Source organism: Hordeum vulgare, chromosome 7H (genome assembly GCF_904849725.1).
Source record: "Hordeum vulgare subsp. vulgare chromosome 7H, MorexV3_pseudomolecules_assembly, whole genome shotgun sequence".
NCBI classification, from domain to species: Eukaryota; Viridiplantae; Streptophyta; class Magnoliopsida; order Poales; family Poaceae; genus Hordeum; species Hordeum vulgare.
In genome coordinates this window covers 567,020,384-567,041,972 of record NC_058524.1, presented here as the reverse complement: position 1 = coordinate 567,041,972, position 21,589 = coordinate 567,020,384, and the positions used below count along the sequence as shown (strand labels likewise).

At 48.4% G+C, this 21,589-nt stretch overlaps 1 pseudogene across 1 annotated transcript; it reads right to left on the bottom strand.

Moving 5' to 3' along the window:
- Positions 1–12,856: 12,856 nt before the first annotated feature.
- On the bottom strand, positions 12,857–15,690 carry LOC123409663 (annotated as a pseudogene). Its single transcript, XR_006612877.1, has 3 exons — positions 15,386–15,690; positions 14,131–15,308; positions 12,857–13,992 (listed from the first exon to the last, which is right to left on the bottom strand). The product of XR_006612877.1 is annotated as a BTB/POZ domain-containing protein NPY1-like (transcript).
- Positions 15,691–21,589: the final 5,899 nt, after the last annotated feature.

Genomic DNA, 21,589 nt, shown 5'->3' with positions numbered 1-21,589 from the left:
AAAGTTGGAAATCTTTAGCAAAACCACAAAACAACTTAGGAGGGGAGAGGAGGGGAGAAGGTTTAGGTCGGCGGTGCAACGGGGTTTAACGGCGGCTCTCACGCTCCCTCTCTCATCGCGCCAACAAACGACGACACTCACGAAACACTAACACCCAACAACACGAAGCAACAAGCAACACCGACAAAACACCGATGAAATGATGCCATGCATGATGCGATGATGCAACTACATGACGATGCAACGAATACTTCTAATCACACGACGAAAACGGAAAAGAAGGGGGAATCTTCTGGAACGTCGATCTCGGGCTGTCACAACTCTCCCACACTACAAGAAGATCTCGCCCCGAGATCGAAGAATGGAAGGGGGAAGAGGATGAGAAAGAACAAGAGGTAAAAATTTAGTCGCTTCTTTGACAAACGAGTGAAACCACTGATCCTTGAAGGTTGCAAAGAGATGAGGAATGATATGAGAAAGAAGCCAGAATTCACGGAAAATTTCGGCAGCACTTCGGTAGGAAAATGGGATAAAAAATCGAAAAGGTAGAAGAAATAGACAATATTCATAACAACCAACTAAATAGAGTAAGGGGAGACCATGATCTTGCTAGAACAACAAGATAGACCCAAAAGAGCAATATCACAATGCCTCCGGAACCAGAGAATATGAACTAGCTCATACAGAAGAAGAGAATGAAGAACGGAATGACGACAACTATCACAATAGAATTTAAGAGCCTCCAGATAAAAGAATAGACGGAGTAGTTGGAAAACCAACAACGAAAAGAACAAGATAGTAGTGGGCTTATGAAAATCATCTCAACAAATATGAGGTGACAAACAACCACTAAAAGAAACAAGGACGTATTGGGAGCAACAAGATAAGAACAATTCTTACACCAAAAGGATGCATTGAGAACTTGGATTAATGACAAGCGCCATGATAGCAACAATCCATAGGAAAAGCTTTAGGTGAAATCCAAACCAATATAGCTCAATGAAGAAATCATGGGTTGCAGATATCTCATGATCAAGGAATTGGTGGGTTTAATTATCTCATTCTTGAAAGGAAATCTCTTCGAGACTCCTACACTAACAAGAAGGCTATAATACCACCTCAAAGGACAAAGGAAGAAAAAAATACACATAGAAACGCAAGAGAAAGGATACTTGAGGTACCCTGACAAGAATCTTGAAGAACACTTTGAGAAAATCATATCCTTGATGAACCACGAAGAAGGACCTCCGTATACGAATGAACGATGCAAGGATATGGAGGTAGAAAAGAATATGATTATGACCTGCCAAGATTTAGATGAAGCCTCACAAAGAGATACTAAAAAGAACTTGAGACTCCGGAAAAGAAATATAGGCACTTGAGAAACGAATTGATATCATGAGCCACTCCGGAAGAAGAATTGAAATCACTTGGAAGAAGGAAGAACAATAAGAATTATGTTATGCTCATCCTTCATCAAGTATAATTGATGACAAGCAATGGATCTAGCATACAACTTATTACTCTAAAAATGAATCCAGAAGAGGCAGAGAGATAAGCACCACTTGAAGCCAAAATGAAAGAAGCACGGGTAAGAATTCCAATTGAATGGGAATACCAAGAAAGCATGGATAAACATGAGAATGAAGAGATCTTGACCCACATGACAGAGAAATTTAAACAAGACACCAGAATAATTGAGAGACGAACGAAGAGACAACAATTGAGAATATTTGAGGATGAAAGCTGAAAGCTGAGAACGACGAATGTTCTGAAATGATGGCTTTCGGAGGATCGAGAATGAAAACAATTCAGAAATGCACCGGATAGCAAGAAACAGATTCTCATGATTGGAACAAATAAGATGACGACACCAAGCTGAAATGAAGAATATCCAAGAGAATGAACCAAGATTCGAGAGAAACACTCCTTCGGTCTTGAAAGAAGAGAATGATGAGAAGAACACCACCAAGAACACTGACACATTCCGGAATAATGACGAATGAAAGGTTGAGCCAACATGAGAATTAAATTCCAATAGATCTTGGAGAAGGGATATGACTGATGAAATTCATACTTACGTCATAATTGAAAAGAATTAATGATCTCCGGAAAGAAATTAAAGAGCCAGGAAAGATCCTGGGAAAGAACCTATGGGTTATGGGCCCACTCAAAGAAATGACCGTTGAAACAATTGGTAGAACGAGAGATATTGCACCGGTATAAGAAAACTAGATGAGGTTAAGCACCTCGAAATAATTAAAGAATTGGGAACAAGAATTCTGAGATAACTTCAACGCTCCGGATAGAATAGAGAGAAACGACAACAAGAAGATAGACTAAAAAAAAATTCCAACCTAGGAAAGAATTACAAGCACGAAAAGGATATGATGAACACGAATAGCTGAATTAAATTCACCGGTAAGGACGACAAAATTGAACAAATATGACATGAAGCTCCTGAGAATCTTCACGATGAATTACCGGTTACGACAAAAAGAAGAGATAGCGGAAGCATCACTGATATGAAATGCAGTTGGATGAAACCCAATCACTGAAGAAAAAGGGCGGGAGGGCGGGGAAAAACAAAGACAACTTGGGACGGATGAGATGAACTCCGGAATAAAATGAGAGACTGATCTGCAAGAATTGGAGAGGTTTGATTACACTTGGAGAGGAGCACACCGGTTGGAAAAGAATTAACTTGACGACTCGGTTGACAAGAATTAACAAGAGACTTGATTAAGCAAAAGGATCTGCATTCTCACATAAAAATATGAGAACACGGATTAGGAAAGATCTGAAATCACCACTTGACATCGAAGCAACACAAATTACCATATTCAACAAAACAAAGGAATGAGGCTTACGAAACAAGCCAGAACAAACTCATGAGAAAGATTTCCGTTCGATATTTTCGTGGACAGGATCGCACGGGCACGATTTACAGTAGTCACCAAGTGCAAGGCAGTGCACCTGACATACGAAGCGTCCCCGAGTCGTAGCAAGCTACAAGGACTCTTTAAGACACAACGTGTACTGCTGTAAGTCGACCGTGAACAAACGAATCCACTAGATGTCGAACCCCAACCTAACATCATTCATTTGTTGGAAGATCGTCCTATAAGCAACTACTTGAATTCCCACCTGTGAATTCCCGAAATATCTGGTCATGCAATCTGGTACACGGATACAAGGAGTAATAATCACACAACTCCTATACTAACCCGTCACTTGTATCACCTCCGTCAACACACGACCAGAATCTCGGACCTTCATCTATAACAGACACTCGTGATCACAACGATACAAAGTATGGCAGTACCCCCGAACAATCTGCACCAGTACTGGGGACATCGGGGTTATCTCGCCACTACTAGTATTGAAGCAATTACGAACATCCTTCGTCCTGAGATACTAAGAAATCTGAATGATAACGATGTGCTCAAGAATCCTCTGGAGCTCAACTCCCCGGAAGAAGATCAAGTCAGACAGGAGGCACCAAGACAGAACTCCGTCACATCGGCATCATATAGATCCCAAGAATATCCGCGTGATCCTAACAAAATTTTGAGTGAGAAGAGGAGTAGAGTAAATCATTACGTCAAGATTCCTCACTAGAGCATAGAAAAGGAGAAAAAAGAATCCTACTCTCCGATATATAACTAAGCCTCAAATAGTTTTTCACTAGACTCGACTCGGCCAAGTTCGATCAATCAAGGGGGCTCCTAGGTCGGTCCTTGCTCTGATACCAACTTGTCACGCCCAAGATGCGACCCTATCCTCAATCTGGCACGAGGGCCTCGTCAGGGATAGAAGCGCATCTCATCGTGTCGCAAGAATGGATATCGTTACAAGTACATGTACTGAAAAGAAGAGATACATAAAGAGTTGGCTTACACTCGCCACAAGCTACATCAGAGTCACATCAGTACATTACATAATCATCAAGAGTAATAACAGGGTCCGACTACGGACGAAAACAAACGACAAAAGAAGAACGACGTCCACCCTTGCTATCCCAGGCTGCCGGCCTGGAACCCATCCTAGATCGAAGAAGAAGAAGAAGAAGCAACTCCAAATGAACAATCAACGCGCTCGCGTCAAGTGACCTTTACCTGAACCTGCAACTGGTGTTGTAGTAATCTGTGAGCCACAGGGCACTCAGCAATCTCATTTCCAAAGGTATCAAGACAAGCAAAGCTTAATGGGTGAGGTATGGTTAAGTGGTGAGGTTGCAGCAGCGGCTAAGCACATGTATGGTGGCTAACTTACGAATACAAGAAATAAGAGGGGGGAGATCTACGCATAGCAGACGTGACTACTGATGATCAAATGAATGATTCTGAACACCTACCTACGTCAGACATAACCCCACCGTGTCCTCGATCGGAGAAGGAACTCACGAAAGAGACAGTCACGGTTACGCACACAGTTGGCATGTTTTAATTAAGTTAACTTCAAGTTATCTAGAACCAGTGTTAAACAAAGTATCCACGTTGCCACATAACCGCGGGCACGGCTTTCCGAAAAGATTTAACCCTGCAGGGGTGCTCCAACTAGTCCATCACAAATTACCACAAGCCGCATAGAAATCCTCAATCACGAAGCTCGCGATCTCGTCGGATTCCCTAGTGGAAAACCTCAACTCTGAGATTACCCAAAGCATCACCGGAATCCCGATGCACAAGATATCTCGTCAAAGGTAAAACTAATCCAGCAAGGCCGCCCGACGTGTCGACGATCCCGATAGGAGTCGCGTACCTCGTTCTCAGGACACGGCGGATGGGTCACACTAGGAGATGCCAAACCTCGGGTTGCCCCGCGGTGGCCCCGTAGTCTGCCAATTTGGACCAACACTCATGAGGAGCACTGGCCCGGGGGTTGATTAAATTATCCTCGGGTTAATTACTCCCTATGCAGTTCATTAGTGGTTAGGCAAAAGTAGTACCAGAGTTGGGCCTTGCCAGACCAGCTTTAATCTAAAACGAATTATCAAGGGGGTCCCCATAACAACCCCGATCGTGTTAGGAGCGCTCGTTTATGGAACATAACACCGGTAGCCGAAACTAAGGGGGCAAAGGTGGAACAAAACACCAGGCTAGAAAGGCCGAGCCTTCCACCTTTTACCAAGTATATAGGTGCACTAAATTAAATAGCATTAATATGGTGATATAACAAGGTACCCATGTTTTCACATGGTAGAAACTGCACCTGCAACTAGCAACGCTGACAACAGGGTTAAGCAAGCAGTAACATAGCCAATCAGTGGTTTGCTAGGTCGAACAGGTTGAGGGTAATCATGGCATTGTTGAGAGGCTGATATTTAACCGGTGGTAGGCAACGAGACATAAACGGTAGCAACGAAATAACTAGCATGGCAATGATAGTAATGGTATCTGAGGAAATGATCATCTTGCCTGAGATCCCGCTTGGAAGAAGAACAACTCGGTGAAGTCAGCGAACCGACGTAGTCGAACGGTCCTCACAATCTGACACGCTTGCGGAACTCTATCGAGACGGAGGAAACCGGAAACAACATCAACACAAGTATTCACCACCACAAAGCAAGACATGATGCATACCCTAATATGATGCATGAGCAGGTCATCGATGCACGGGAAGGCACGACAAAACACCTCACACATACACTACACATTAAATGAAGCTCGATATGCAACGGGTTGCATATCGACGAAACTCCACGTTTAAATATTTATTTCGCTCCCGTTAATTATCACGGCAATATTAAATGTTATTAACATGGCAAGGGGTGAGCGATGAACCTACATGACAACCTAGTCGACAGCACGTCGGACTTTGAACGGAGCTACGACATAAGAACAAGCAACACAAACTAAATATGCCATGGATGCTTCGTGCATGAGAGTTCAACACATCACGACAAAGAGGGAAATAAGCATGGTGTCGCCATGGCGAGCGAGAGGAAACCATGGCGGCAAATCGGAAACGATGCCACGGCAACGTTCCGGTCCCGATAACTCGAGGAGAAACCGGTGCCAACGTATACGAACGCGTGCGGGAACGGAAAATAACGATGGGGTGATCCCGTATCTCGGGTTCCCATGTATCGAGGGCTCGACGAAAAGGAAGACAACGTGCACGGCAAATAAACGGTGCAAACAAACGGTGCATAAATACGGTGCATACATGCATTCGACTTGTACAACACACACTTCCGTACAACACAACCGCACGGTACACGACATGCCCCATTGGTATACCTTCGACGCGTGCGAGTCGGAGGGGTTCGGTCGAAGCGGACGTCGTGGTCGTTGTGGAAGTAGTCGTACACGCGCCGGTAGTTGAAGTAGTGGTACACGGGCTCGTCAACGGTAGTCGTACTCTCGGCGTCGGCAGACGGTCTTCGGCGTCGGTAGTCGTTCATGAATCCGTAGATGTCCGAGGTCGTCGGGGCGTCGTGGTGCTCGGCGACCTTGTCGAGGACCCACGAAGGCGGTGATCATGCACGCAGCGACGCACGCGACACGACAGCAACTACAACGGCAAAGCGGCACTAGCACTAGCAAGCAACATCTACTAGCAAGCATCGACAGCGGCAGCTTCTAGCCTAGCAGCACACGGCTAGCAACTAGCTACGCAAGCAAGCAGCAGCAAGCAACAAATGCAGCTAGCAAATCGGGCAACAGCAACCTAGCAGCAATATCAGCGAGGCACACAGGAGCACAGGCTCGGCAGCAACAAGCAAGCTAGCATCATCTAACCTCGGCTAGCGGCAAAACAGACAGCAACTAGCAATACGGCAAGCAGCGGCGGCGAGCCACAACAACAGCTACAGCAGGCAAACGCATCAGCAACAAGCATCAGCCGGCAACAGCAAAACGCAGCAGCGGCTAACGGCAGCAGCAAAACAGCAAGCCCTCTGGCAGTAGCATGCAAACAGCAACGGCGCATCAGCGCGAGCAATAGCAAAACGAGAGGTCGTGGCACCGCGGCGTGCTACCTCGGCGCGGCATGGGCAGCAGCAACTACTATGGCACATGGGCAGCTATAGACTGCAACAGCAAGCAGCAAGCAGCAAGAGCACAACGGCTCGGCCAGGCAGCGGCAGAGAGCGCAGGCAGCGGGGCGGCCGGAGGCGAGCATGAAGGCGACGGGGAGGCGCGGGGCGCTACTGGCGCGCGGAGACGACGGCGCTGCAGGGCGAGGGCAACGGCAGCTCGTGGCCTGGAGGCGAGGCGCGGGCTGGGGCTGCTCGAGGGCGAGGGCAAGAGCAGGCAGCAGCAGAGCGGCGACCACCGGAGGCCAGAGGAGGCGCGCGCGACGGCGGAGGGGAGCCCCGGGCGGCGGGCACGACAGGGCGGCGCGCGGGGCGGCTCGCTGACGGCGCGGCCATGACGGCGACGGGCCGAGGCGCGGGCGAGCGCAGGCGACGGCAGGGCGAAGGCCGGCGCTGGGGCGAGGCGGCGCCGGAGGCGGCGCGGCTCGAGGAGGAGGAGGCGTCCACGGGGCGGCGCAGGTCCGCAGGCGAGGGCGGCGGGGCCGGCTCGACGAGGAAGGAGGCGGCCATGGCAACGCGGACGCGCGGCTCGGGAGGAGGAGGCGGCGGCGCGACGCGGGAGGAGGAGGAGGCGGCGCGCACGTGGGACAGAGGCGAGGCGGCGGCCACTCGGGCAGGACGACGGGACGAGGAGGAGGCGGCGCGCACGCGGGACAGAGGCGAGGCGGCGGCCACTCGGGCAGGACGACGGGAGGAGGAGCACGGGGAGGGCGAGGCGCTGGGGCTAGGGCAGGCTAGCGAGGGGAGGCCTGGGCCTTGGCCGGCTGGGCCTTGGCCTGGGTCCTCCCCCAGATGTTTTTTTTCTAAACTTTTTTTTTAAAACAAAACTCAAAATTAAAGAAAGGCTTTTTAACACAGAGAAAAGAATAAAGTAAATGTTTTACCCCTTTTGAAAATTATACCCCAACTCTAAAGTAGCTTGGGCATTTAAACAAAAAAAAAATGAAACCCCTTTTACGAATTAAAATAAAACCCTACTTAAAAGAATTTAAAAGAAATCAAAACCCTTTTTAAAAGAATTAAAATCACAACCCTTTCAAAAAGAATTAAAATAAAGCTCTTTTGACAAGAAGATAAAAATAACCCCTTTTCGAAAGAATTAATTAAGACCTCTTTATTCAAAGAATAAGTAAAAGCCTTTTTTTTAAAAGGGAAAATAAAATGGGAGGGTTTTTTTTTAAAATGAAACAACCGGAGAGTAAAATTAAAACCCAAGGGTTGCCCCTACGTTTAATAAAAGGATTTTTTGAAGAAGACGAATATTTTGGAAGAGGGGTAAAGTTGGAAATCTTTAGCAAAACCACAAAACAACTTAGGAGGGGAGAGGAGGGGAGAAGGTTTAGGTCGGCGGTGCAACGGGGTTTAACGGCGGCTCTCACGCTCCCTCTCTCATCGCGCCAACAAACGACGACACTCACGAAACACTAACACCCAACAACACGAAGCAACAAGCAACACCGACAAAACACCGATGACATGATGCCATGCATGATGCGATGATGCAACTACATGACGATGCAATGAATACTTCTAATCACACGACGAAAACGGAAAAGAAGGGGGAATCTTCTGGAACGTCGGTCTCGGGCTGTCACACCAGAGACCAAGACACTTACAGAAGCCGAGAGAGAGCAAAGAAGCGGCAGCAGGATGAGGAGAATGACAAGTTCAACCAGTGGCTTGCCAGGATTAACGAGCAACAGAAGGAGATTGATGAGCTTAGAGGAGTACCGTGCCAGGAAGATCCTGCAGTTGATATTACCGGCGCCCCATCTAAGCGGAAAAGCAGTGTGGCTGAATCTGAGGCCCCGCCCGACGATGAACGAAGAATGATAGAGGGCGGTCCCGGCTACCCGTGGATGGAATCAAGGAGTCAACATCATGTGAACTCCATTAGAAATTCAAGAACATATCCATGAAGGTGGCCGTCGGACAAGCTTTACCTTCCGGCCCTGATGCACGCTGGCATGGCCGTGAGATTCCAGCTGGCTTTGCTAAAGTCGGGGTGGATGAAATCATGACGGGGTTTAATGATATGGAGCTCGACATAGATGGACCCGAAGATGAGAGGACACTCGGAGAAGTACTGGGTGGAGTCATCCTATGGGACAAGAACTACATCAAGCTTCCAGGCTCGGCCCCAAGGACAACACCGCCTCCGAGTCGTCGCAGGTCACCTACACCTCCATTACCTCCAAGCCCTCCACATGACGTCGGCCAGCACAACACGAGTCCATCTCGATCACCGCCGCCGGACTTGGGTCGTCCGTCTTCGCCGCCGCCCGCACATAATACTAAGCGGAAGCGTGCCAGCAAGAACGCTTCGTCGATGATTTCTAAGCGACGGAGCTCCCCAAAGCGCAAACTGTCGCCCCTCCCAAAGGTACCTCATGCTAATCTTCCTATCAGACCTTATGATCGTACCCCCGAGGAAAACGCCAGGATAGCAAAGGAACAACATGAGGCGCAGATGAAAAGGAAGGAACCCGAGCCCCGCCCGAAATACACCGAGAAGAACATAGCATGGGCAAAAGACTTCATAACCACTCCATCACAGTATGACTTACACTATAAGCCTGATGACTATACACGCACATTGCAGAAGGAAGTGAAAAAGAGAAAGTCACATGCAAGTGCAAGTGGGAGCAAATCAAGTTCAACTACAAGCAAGAAAAAATCAGACGTTCCTCAGCTTGGACAACAGGCTAAACAGTCGATCCCACCCCTCAAGGTGTTAACCGAGAATGTTCCCCCTCCGGTGCAGGGGCAAGCTTTTGAAAACGCAAAGGAGTTGGCGGATGAATGTGGTATCTCGGTTGAAAATTTGCTGGCTAATTCCCAAGACGACAGGATACCCAAGGCTGTGGTAGCCCCTAAGCCACAGTTTGTCATGGGAGAGCCTTTGGTCAGCAAAGATGATCTCCCAACAAATATGCGTTACTTGCATAAATGGTACTTAAGTGAATCAAAGAATGGGAGAACGATGATCGTGCTGAGTGTCCCACAGGAGTACTACGGCCGCTCCGAAGAAATCCATATCGACTTTGATGAACTCTTCTAGATGTACAATGGCGACGCCCTCGACAAATTGCTTATGAGTTGCTATTGTCTGTAAGTTTTTCAATTCGTTGTCTACATATAACTTGTTTAGTTATTTCAATTCATTATCTATATATAATTAACTTGTACTCTATTATGCAGAATGAAGATTCTGGAGTGTAAAAGTAAGAGCATCATAAATATTGGGTTTATTGATCCAGATAAAATACATATAGCGACGCTAACTAATTATCCCAAGGAGACGGAGGAAAACCTTCTAAGGTTTCTAATAGATCAAAATTTCTGTGACCACATACTGTTTCCATACAACTTCAGGTGAGGGTCTTTACTCTGTTGTGTCCATTCACTTATAAGTGTAATTGATAAGTTACTCACACACACACACACCTATATATATATATATATATATATATATATATATATATATATACATGTGCAGCTTCCATTGGATTCTCTTGGACATTCAAATTGATAAGGGAAGAGTTGATGCCTTCGACCCATTATCGAGACCCTTGGAACAGTTTCAAAGCCTGCAGGACATGCTCCAAGGGTAATTTTAATCATTCTTGCGCTCTATCGATCTCTTTCGATGATTTTCTGATATATCAATTAATGAAAAACATAGCAAATCATTATCCTTGTCGGGCAGGGTTTGGAATCGGTTCAAGTGCGTGACTCCCGGTAACTTTCCTGAGAAGCTGACCTTTAGAGCGGCTCAGGTAAGTAGTAGTATGATATACTTCTATTAATTTTCAATACATTTATGATGCTAGATTATTATTTTGATTATATATATTCCATTCTCGTAAAGTGCGACCAGCAGCCACGGGGAACGCATCTATGCGGATACTATGTTTGCGAGATCATTCGCACGTTTACCTCTGAGTTCAAGGAGCACAGAATCGACGTAAGCAATGAACATTCACACCTCTATTTTTACCCGTCATTCTTTGTTATCATGATTGATATTCATATTCATCTCCTCTTCTTATATAGCACGAGTCCATGAGGACGAAGGTCCTACCAGAGCAACGCGCGATTGCTGTTGTAGAGGAGCTTGCGGGATTTCTGAGGACGGAAGCTATAGAAGACAAAGGACGATTTAGTGTAGCTAAGGGTCATTACTGATGTCCGTCCATGTAATCGAATAGACGGGCTCTAGTCCCGATAATTCAGATCTACATATAATTGTATATGATCGCTTGTAAGATGAGTTAATCTTATATATATGCATAATTATTTCTATTTTAAATTATATGAAAACTAATTCCTGAACACAAAACGAGGCATCACGTTAATCTCCTGAACACCTAAACCCTAAAACCCTAAAACCAAAAAATAATTTCATTCAAAAAAAAAAGCCAAAAACCAGCAAAATCTGAAAATCTTGAGTCCCGGTCCGTGTAAAGAGTCGGGACTAAAGGGCCTGCCCCTGGGGCGCTACGAGGCGCCCACGTGGAGCACCTTTAGTCCCGGCGTGTAAGAGGACCCGGACGAAAAGGTTAGGCCTTTAGTCCCGCCCCTTTAGTCCCGGTTGGTGAACCGGGACTAAAGCCCCTTACGGGCCGGGGCTATAGGCCCTGTCCCCACTAGTGGAACATCTGCAATTTCAGATAGAATGGCTCTGTAACTAATCCGTATTGTCAGAATTTCTCCTACATGGACAGACGAAATATTACGATGGTGTATTTTGTTGAAATGTATATATCATCTGTACTAATAAAAGCACGAGAGGCAGATCCAACTCACCATCTTTACCGTCTAATCAAATTATGATACAGTCCAAGGAGGCACCATTTCTAAATTGTTTGGCAGTGCCTCCTTGGACTATAGACGTAAATTGGATCTGCAGTAATTCATTGTGAAAAAAATTATGAAGTTATTGAAATGGAACTCAAAGCCTAACCATCAAAAGATTGCATGCAAGTTTTACAAAGCCTATATCATAACTCATAATAAAGCATCTCATTGTTTCTTATGAATCAGATACAATGATGATGAATCATGAACATATTAACCCTCGAGCAAGAACATATTTTACGAAAAAACACAGCTGAGTACCAACCTTTCAGGAACCAAATATAAAAAGCTTTATAAAAGATACTCTAATAAATGCAGCTCCTCATATGTCATTTCCTTGAAGAATGAAGAAATCGCACGGGATTTAGGGCCTTTGACAGGTACCTGAAATAGAAGTTTCACAAAATATAAAAAGTAGACAAATTTCCCCCATATAATGAACATCACAATTAGTGGGCATTAACTAAACATGAATTAAGTCTAAAAGGCACACAATATGATGGAGCGGAAGAGGACAGCAGGCTTCCAGCGGTGGTACATACACAACAGACATGACGTTCTCTCTTCAAAATAGTAGTAATCCATGTAATATTACATTAGAGACATAACATAAGATATGCAGCAAGAAGAAGAAGAAAGAGAAGATGGCAGGTCAGGTAGGGTGGCTAGACGTGCGTGCAGGATGATTTCTTGCGGGAGACGACCTTGCCCAGCTTGGTCACGTTGTTGTAGAAAGTGGGCTTGCCCAGCACGAACGCCCGCGCCCTGATCCTTAGGGTCAGCTGCAGCGGCACCGGCGGAGGCGGCACGCCCTTAGGCCCTGGCGTGCTGCTCAGCCCCGCCGTACAGCGGCACCTTGCTGCCCACCACTGTCACCGCCACCTTGTGCTGGCTCTTCCTTGGCTGGTAGAAGTACTTCAGAGCATGTGCAAATCCATGAAACAAAACGTATCATCACCAACAAGATCAGATCATTAGGGGTAGAAAGAAACTACTGCAACTACTTACAACCAGCCAAACAGATGTGTTTACAAATGCAGGCAACCAAATAACAGGCCTTAATTGACCACTCATGCAATACATGCAACCAATCAAGACATGCAACTATTGGTTTTGACATGGCATTTGCGAGACAAGTATGCAAAGATGTCAAAAACGATGCAGGCAACTAAAATGATATCCGTTCGGGGATCTGCATTGAAGATTGACTGCTGATCGAATAGCACCATGAGTTCTAACAGAAGAGAAGGACCAGCCCATCGTGTCAAGTTCAGACGAAACAATCATAAAGATCACTAAATTCTACCACAGCTGATCGTTCTCCGGAAAAAGCAGACCCCCGAATCGAAGTTCCAAGTTAGCATGCATGCAATGCAAGCAGCAGTTGACCCGTCGTCGGTGTCCACTGGTCCGGCGACGGCGACCGACTCCTCTGTACAGCCAGCCTCGGCCTCTGCCGCCAGCCTACGACACCGAGTAGCGCCAGTTCCTCGACGACGAGCCGCCGGACGACTTGTGGGACCCCAGCGGCTTGCCCGACGACCGCGGGCTCTGCGAGCTCCCGGACGTGTCGGAGCTCTTGCTCACCACCTCGCCCGGCCCCGGCGGCTTCCCGACCACCCACAGCCGGTCGAAGATCCGCCGCGACCGCGACGACAGCGACATCCTGCTGCTCTGGTTCGCGATGCTGGCGAGGAGCGCCGCCCGTCGCTGACGACGACCTCGGCGCGGCGGCGGTCCTCGCCCACCAGCTTCAGGCTCATGCTCCCGATCTGCTTCCTCAGGGCCGCGGACGGGGTCGGTGGCTCCGGCAGAGCCAACGCGCGGTTCTTCCAGCAGTCGCCGCCGCCGTCGTCGTCGTCCAGTTCCAGGTGCGCGTTGCCGTCGCCGGCGATGGCCAGCAGGAGCGCCACGCTCGTGCTCCCCGCCGCCGCCGCGCGCATCTGCTCGAAGAAGAGCACCTGCAGCACCACGCGCAGCGGGAGGCGGTCGTTCTGCGCCGCGTGGATGCTCGCCTCCTTGGACAGCTTCTTCACGTCCATCAGGCTCGAGATCCTCCTCTTCTCCACCTTGGACAGATTCGGGTGCATCTGACGAGAAGAATCCACAGCATTTTTCATGTCAAGATCATCAAAAGTTGAAAACATATAGCGCGATTCTCTTGACACAAGAGAATCAACACCAATTTTCGTGGCAAACAATTGTGCATGAGATCAGATGTAATGTACCTTGAGGAAGACATCAATGGCAGTGTACAGGGCATCGTGCGATGGCCTGGCCGACTCCGGCATGGAGGTCGACAGCCCGACGAAGCTCGAAACCGGCAGGTTCGGGTAGGCGGCGACCTCGGTCAAGTACCCGTCGACGAGCTTGCACAGCGCCGGCAAGGAAGGGCCGTCCGCCTCCACGTTCGTCTCGAACACATCCTCCCCGTCAATGTCGTCCACTCCGGCGCGCCGCGTGTACCGGCCGACCAGCGCCTCGACCAGGTCGACGTCGTAGGCGGTCTGCGCCGGCGGCTTGGCCGGTATCAGGAGATCGTTCACCGATGCATCGTGCAGCTGCAGGACGATCCTGTCCAGGAGTTCCTCCCTCAGCAGCTCCCCTGCCCCGACCAGGACGGCGAGCTTCACTAGGTTCAGGAGGAACTGGCACGAGTAGCCGCACGGCGACGACCCGTCGCCGTCGGACGGCATGAGCCACACGATGGTCTCGAGCACTTCCAAGGAGCAAGCATCGTCATCATCTGCCGGGATGTCGCCGCGCCGGCAACTCTCGGGGAGCCACCTCGCGGCGTAGGCCCTGAGAGCTTCCCCGACGACATCGGGAGGCAGCCTATCCCCCGTGGACTTGACCGCCACCATGACGCGCTTGTAGAGCTCCAGGTCCAGCTCGCACAGGTCCTCCACCCACCAGTCCCGTGGCACCGCCGGCGGCGACGACGAGCACCGGCGAGCCTCGACGATCTCATCAGAGGACGCCGCCTTCCGGTTGTACGTGTAGGACCAGACCACGCTCCCGGGGCTGGCCGTGGCCTTGGCGGCGATGGAGTCGATGCACCGCGCGACGAGCCTGAGCTCCTCGGACCACGGCAGCAGCGCGACGGTGCTCTGCAGCGCGATGATGGAGTCCTTCCAGCTCCGGAAGACGCCCGAGTTGAGGAACACCTCGATCTTGAACACGAGGTTGCTCTTGTCCACGTCCTCCGTCATGCCAAGGCGGTGCACCTCGCGGCCACGACGTTGTACGGGTTGAGCGTGACCACCATGCCGTAGCAGCACTTGGCGCAGATCTCAAAGGCCCTCGCGCCGCCGGGGAGGCCGTCCACGCGGACCTCGTCGGCGCCGCCCTGGCTCGCCTCCACGATCAGCCTCTGCAGCAGGCTGCTCTTGGGAAGCAGAGGGAACTGGAAACAAATCAGGTGAGGGAGCGGAGTTATCCGGCAGAGGGGAGAGGATTTGGGGTCTGGAGGGCGCGAGGTACCTTGTTGGACTTGTGGAACTTCTTGAAGCCGTGCATGAAGGGAAGAGGATCTGCGACGCGAACAGGAGAAGTTAAGGGAAGGAGGGCGGCGGACATGGGCGCGGAGAGGGAGATGGAGGAGGGATCTGCCCGACCTAGTTGAGTTGGTCGACGGTGAGGCCTCGACCGCTGCGGGCGGTGAAGAAGAGGACGTAGTCCTCCATCGTCAACCGTGGCCGATCGGCCGGCTTCGTCATTGCCGCTCTCTCTCTCTCTCACGGACGGAACGGACGAAAGGTGGTGTGCGCAAATGGGAGCGGCGGGGGCAACGGCGGTTGCGCGAGGCGGGGGCGGGGTGGGAGTGGTTCTCGCCTTCTCGGGCGGGCGTGCAGAGCGGGGTATCATTAGCGACGGGATTAGGTGGGGTTTCGTTAACGATTTGGTTAACAATGATTTTAACCATTGATAATTGATAATTTAATTAGACGGTTAAGATAATGAGTTGGATCTGCCTCGTGCTTTTATTAGTACAGATTGAACCATGGTTTGTGTGCGGTTACGCAATACACGTGTTCCATCGTTAATCCATGATTACATGTTGGGTGACACATGCATGCATTCCTGGCGTGTGTAGATTTCTTTATCGGATTATTTCTAGAAGTTACTAAGTGATTTGTCAGTGTTCAGGTGGTGGAGAAGTGGTCGGCCATCAATTTGTGCTCATGTAGACGCGTGGATTATTTGCATGTGTACTATGTGTTCTCGCATGTACACTCCTTCATGCTTTTTTTTTGTGTGAGCCACTCCGTGATACTTTTGCATGGGTCATGCACGTGGTTGCGTCGATGATGTGTTATATGTGTCGTGTGCTTGCTGGGATCTGACACGTGGACCTTTTTGCATGGTGATGCACACGCTCACGTGTCCGCTGTAGGAAACGTCTTGCTTTCGCTTGTGTGGGATATGATGATTTTTCCCAGTCAAACTAATTCCGCTGCTTGCGTGCCAACGGGAATTATTTGCAGTTGTATTATAGTATACACGTAGCTTTCCATCAAAAAATATATATGAAGACCTAACTTACTTTATACCATATGTTCTTCTTGGATTAGAAAAGTTAGAGATCGGGTGTAGGCTATCGTTGGAGGATGTTGATTAGTGTCGACCTGTTTAGAATGTTATAGCGTAGTGCATCTATAAATGATATTTTGAGGCTGTCTTCATATTCACACCAATGATCATGGAAAAAGCAAAGAAACTATGATGATGCTTCACAACGTATGCGTGCTGCATTTGGGTTGTTTTTATCTGTTTTGGTAGATTATATGATGGTACCAGCTACTGTGTCCTTCTTTTGTTCAGAGTAGTGGCTCTTCAAGTAGTGTTTCTCTTATAGAGAGCTGTGTTTGTTCAGATGAACAAATAAAGATATAATAATGGTTCTTCAATGATCAGATTTGGAATGTGTAACTATATGACAAACTGAGGGCCTGTATGGGACTGCTCTGCTTCAGAAAAAACAGCTCTGCTCTCAAAATCGCAAGCCAAATGGGGCAACTCCACGATGTCCAGCTCCACGAAAAAACTCGAATCTGAGGGCCAGCTTCGTGTTTTCTGTGAAGCTCCTCAAGGGGTACTCCGAAAAATCAAGTTTAATAACTAGACGTGAAGTTGTGAGATAATTACCCACCATTGTCACCCATAAGTCATACCGTTTCACTCTTTTTTTTTCAGCCACAGGACCTAGATCGATCTGTTTCTTTCTCGTACGTTGCCTGAGAACAGAACGAGGACGAACCTCTAGCCGCCGCCGCCGCGACCTGGATCGGCCGGTCGGAGCACGACCGCGGCGAGGAGACCACCGGAATTAGTCGATCTGATGGTCCTCCTCCGCCTCCCCCCAATTCCTCCGTCCATCTCCAGCATTCAGGCCCCGTAATCGCGAGGACAACCATGGCGCCGGTGATGAGGGTCGGCCTTTCCCGGCCCGATCCGTCCTGGACGACAGCAGGGCTGGCCGGTGTGGCGTTCGCCTCTTCTGGGAGTACCCATTCCGCACCTGCTGCTGCTGCAAGGCAGGAGATAGCTGCCTGTTGGAATTATGCCCTAGAGGCAATAATAAATGTATAGTTATTATTATAATTCCTGTATCAAGATAATAGTTTATTATCCATGCTATAATTGTATTGAATGAAGACTCATTTACATGTGTGGATACATAGACAAAACACCGTCCCTAGCATGCCTCTAGTTGGCTAGCCAGTTGATCGACGATAGTCAGTGTCTTCTGATTATGAACAAGGTGTTGTTGCTTGATAACTGGATCACGTCATTAGGAGAATCACGTGATGGACTAGACCCAAACTAATAGACGTAGCATGTTGATCGTGTCATTTTGTTGCTACTGTTTTCTGCATGTCAAGTATTTATTCCTATGACCATGAGATCATATAACTCACTGACACCGGAGGAATGCTTTGTGTGTATCAAACGTCGTAACGTAACTGGGTGACTATAAAGATGCTCTACAGGTATCTCCGAAGGTGTTAGTTGAGTTAGTATGGATCAAGACTGGGATTTGTCACTCCGTGTGACGGAGAGGTATCTCGGGGCCCACTCGGTAATACAACATCACACACAAGCCTTGCAAGCAATGTAACTTAGTGTAAGTTGCAGGATCTTGTATTACGGAATGAGTAAAGAGACTTGCCGGTAAACGAGATTGAAATAGGTATACGGATACTGACGATCGAATCTCGGGCAAGTAACATACCGAAGGACAAAGGGAATGACATACGGGATTATACGAATCCTTGGCACTGAGGTTCAAACGATAAAGATCTTCGTAGAATATGTAGGATCCAATATGGGCATCCAGGTCCCGCTATTGGATATTGACCGAGGAGTCTCTCGGGTCATGTCTACATAGTTCTCGAACCCGCAGGGTCTGCACACTTAAGGTTCGACGTTGTTTTATGCGTATTTGAGTTATATGGTTGGTTACCGAATGTTGTTCGGAGTCCCGGATGAGATCACGGACGTCACGAGGGTTTCCGGAATGGTCCGGAAACGAAGATTGATATATAGGATGACCTCATTTGATTACCGGAAGGTTTTCGGAGTTACAGGGAATGTACCGGGAATGACGAATGGGTTCCGGGAGTTCACCGGAGGGGGGCAACCCACTCCGGGGAAGCCCATAGGCTTTTGGGGGACACACCAGCCCTTAGTGGGCTGGTGGGACAGCCCCAAGGGAGCCTATGCGCCAAGATAAGAAAATCAAAGGAAAAGAAAAAAAAGAGGGAAGAAGTGGGAAGGGAAGGGGACTCCTCCCACCAAACCAAGTCCAACTCGGTTTGGGGGGGGAGTCCTCCCCCCCTTGGCTCGGCCGACCCCTTGGGAGTCCCTTGGACCCCAAGGCAAGGTCCCCCTCCCTCCTCCTATATATATGGGGCTTTTAGGGCAGATTTGAGACGACTTTCTCACGGCTGCCCGACCACATACCTCCATAGTTTTTCCTCTAGATCGTGTTTCTGCGGAGCTCGGGCGGAGCCCTACTGAGACAAGATCATCACCAACCTCCGGAGCGCCGTCATGCTGCCGGAGAACTCTTCTACCTCTCCGTCTCTCTTGCTGGATCAAGAAGACCGAGATCATCGTCGAGCTGTACGTGTGCTGAACGCGGAGGTGTCGTCCGTTCGGTACTAGATCGTGGGACTGATCGCGGGATTGTTCGCGGGGCGGATCGAGGGACGTGAGGACGTTCCACTACATCAACCGCGTTCTCTAACGCTTTTGCTGTACGATCTACAAGGGTACGTAGATCACTCATCCCCTCTCGTAGATGGACATCACCATGATAGGTCTTCGTGCGCGTAGGAAAATTTTTGTTTCCCATGCGACGTTACCCAACAGTGGCATCATGAGCTAGGTTCATGCGTAGATGTCTTCTCGAGTAGAACACAAAAGGTTTTGTGGGCGGTGATGTGCGTTTTGCTGCCCTCCTTAGTCTTTTCTTGATACCGCGGTATTGTTGGATTGAAGCGGCTTGGACCGACATTACTCGTACGCTTACGAGAGACTGGTTTCATCGTTACGAGTAACCCCCTTTGCTCAAAGATGACTGGCAAGTGACGGTTTCTCCAACTTTAGTTGAATCGGATTTGACCGAGGAGGTCCTTGGATGAGGTTAAATAGCAACTCATATATCTCCGTTGTGGTGTTTGCGTAAGTAAGATGCGATCCTACTAGATACCCTTGGTCACCACGTAAAACTTGCAACAACAAAATTAGAGGACGTCTAACTAGTTTTTGCAGGGTATGATTGTGATGTGATATGGCCAATAATGTGATGTGATATATTGGATGTATGAGATGATCATGTTGTAATAGAAATATCGACTTGCACGTCGATGGTACGGCAACCGGCAGGAGCCATAGGGTTGTCTTTATACTAACATATTTGTGCTTGCAGATGCGTTTACTATTTTGCTAGGATGTAGCTTTAGTAGTAATAGCATAAGTAGCACGACAACCCCGATGGCGACACGTTGATGGATGATCATGGTGTGGCGCCGGTGACAAGAACATCGTGCCGGTGCTTTGGTGATGGAGATCAAGAAGCACGTGATGATGGCCATATCATGTCACTTATGAATTGCATGTGATGTTAATCCTTTTACGCACCTTCTTTTGCTTAGAACGACGGTAGCATTATGAGGTGATCTCTCACTAAAATTTCAAGATGAAATTGTGTTCTCCCCGACTGTGCACCGTTGCTACAGTTCGTCGTTTCGAGACACCACGTGATGATCGAGTGTGATAGACTCAACGTTCACATACAACGGGTGCAAAACAGTTGCGCACGCGGAACACTCGGGTTAAGCTTGACGAGCCTAGCATGTGCAGACATGGCCTCGGAACACATGAGACCGAAAGGTCGATCATGAATCATATAGTTGATATGATTAGCATAGGGATGCTTACCACTGAAACTACTCTCGACTCACGTGATGATCGGACTTGGGATAGTGTAAGTGGATCATGAACCACTCAAAACACTGGAGAGATGTACTTTCTGAGTGGGAGTTTAGCATATAATTTGATTAAGTTGAACTCTAATTATCTTGAACATAGTCTAAGTCCACTTTGAATATATTTGTGTTGTAGATCATGGCTCACGCAAGTATCATCCTGAATTTTAATACGTTCCTAGAGAAAGCTAAGTTGAAAGATGATGGAAGCAACTTTGTAGACTGGGCTCGTAATCTTAAGCTAATCTTACAAGCTGGAAAGAAGGATTATGTCCTTAATGCTGCGCTAGGAGATGAACCACCCGCTACGGCTGATCAGGATGTTAAGAACGCTTGGTTAGCACGTAAGGAGGACTACTCAATAGTTCAATGTGCAATCTTGTATGGCTTAGAGCTGGGACTTCAACGTCGCTTTGAGCGTCATGGAGCATTTCAGATGTTCCAGGAGTTGAAGTTTATCTTTCAGAAGAACGCCCGGATCGAGAGGTATGAGACCTCCGATAAATTCTATGCTTGCAAGATGGAGGAAAACTCGTCTGTCAGTGAACATGTGCTCAAAATGTCTGGGTACTCAAACCGTCTAGCTGAACTGGGGATTGAACTCCCGCAAGAAGCTATCACTGACAGAATCCTCCAATCACTGCCACCAAGCTATAAAGGCTTTGTGTTGAACTACAACATGCAAGGGATGAACAAGTCTCCCGGCGAGTTGTTTGCGATGCTGAAAGTCGCAGAGTCTGAACTCCGTAAAGAGCATCAAGTGTTGATGGTGAGCAAGACCACTAGTTTCAAGAGAAACGGCAAAGGCAAGAAGGGCAATTCGAAGAAGAGCGGCAAGCCTGTTGCCAATCCGCCGAAGAAACCCAAGGCTGGACCTAAGCCTGAAACAGAGTGCTTCTATTGCAAGGGTATGAGTCACTGGAAGCGCAATTGCCCCAAGTATCTGGCAGATAAGAAGGCGGGCAAAGAAAAATCAGGTATATTTGATATACATGTTATTGATGTGTACTTAACCGGCTCTCGTAGTAGTGCCTGGGTATTGGATACCGGTTCTGTTGCTCACATTTGCAACTCGAAACAGGAACTGCGGAATAGACGGAGGCTGGCGAAAGACGAAGTGACGATGCGCGTAGGAAACGGTTCCAAGGTTGATGCAATCGCCGTCGGCACCGTGTCACTTCAACTACCATCG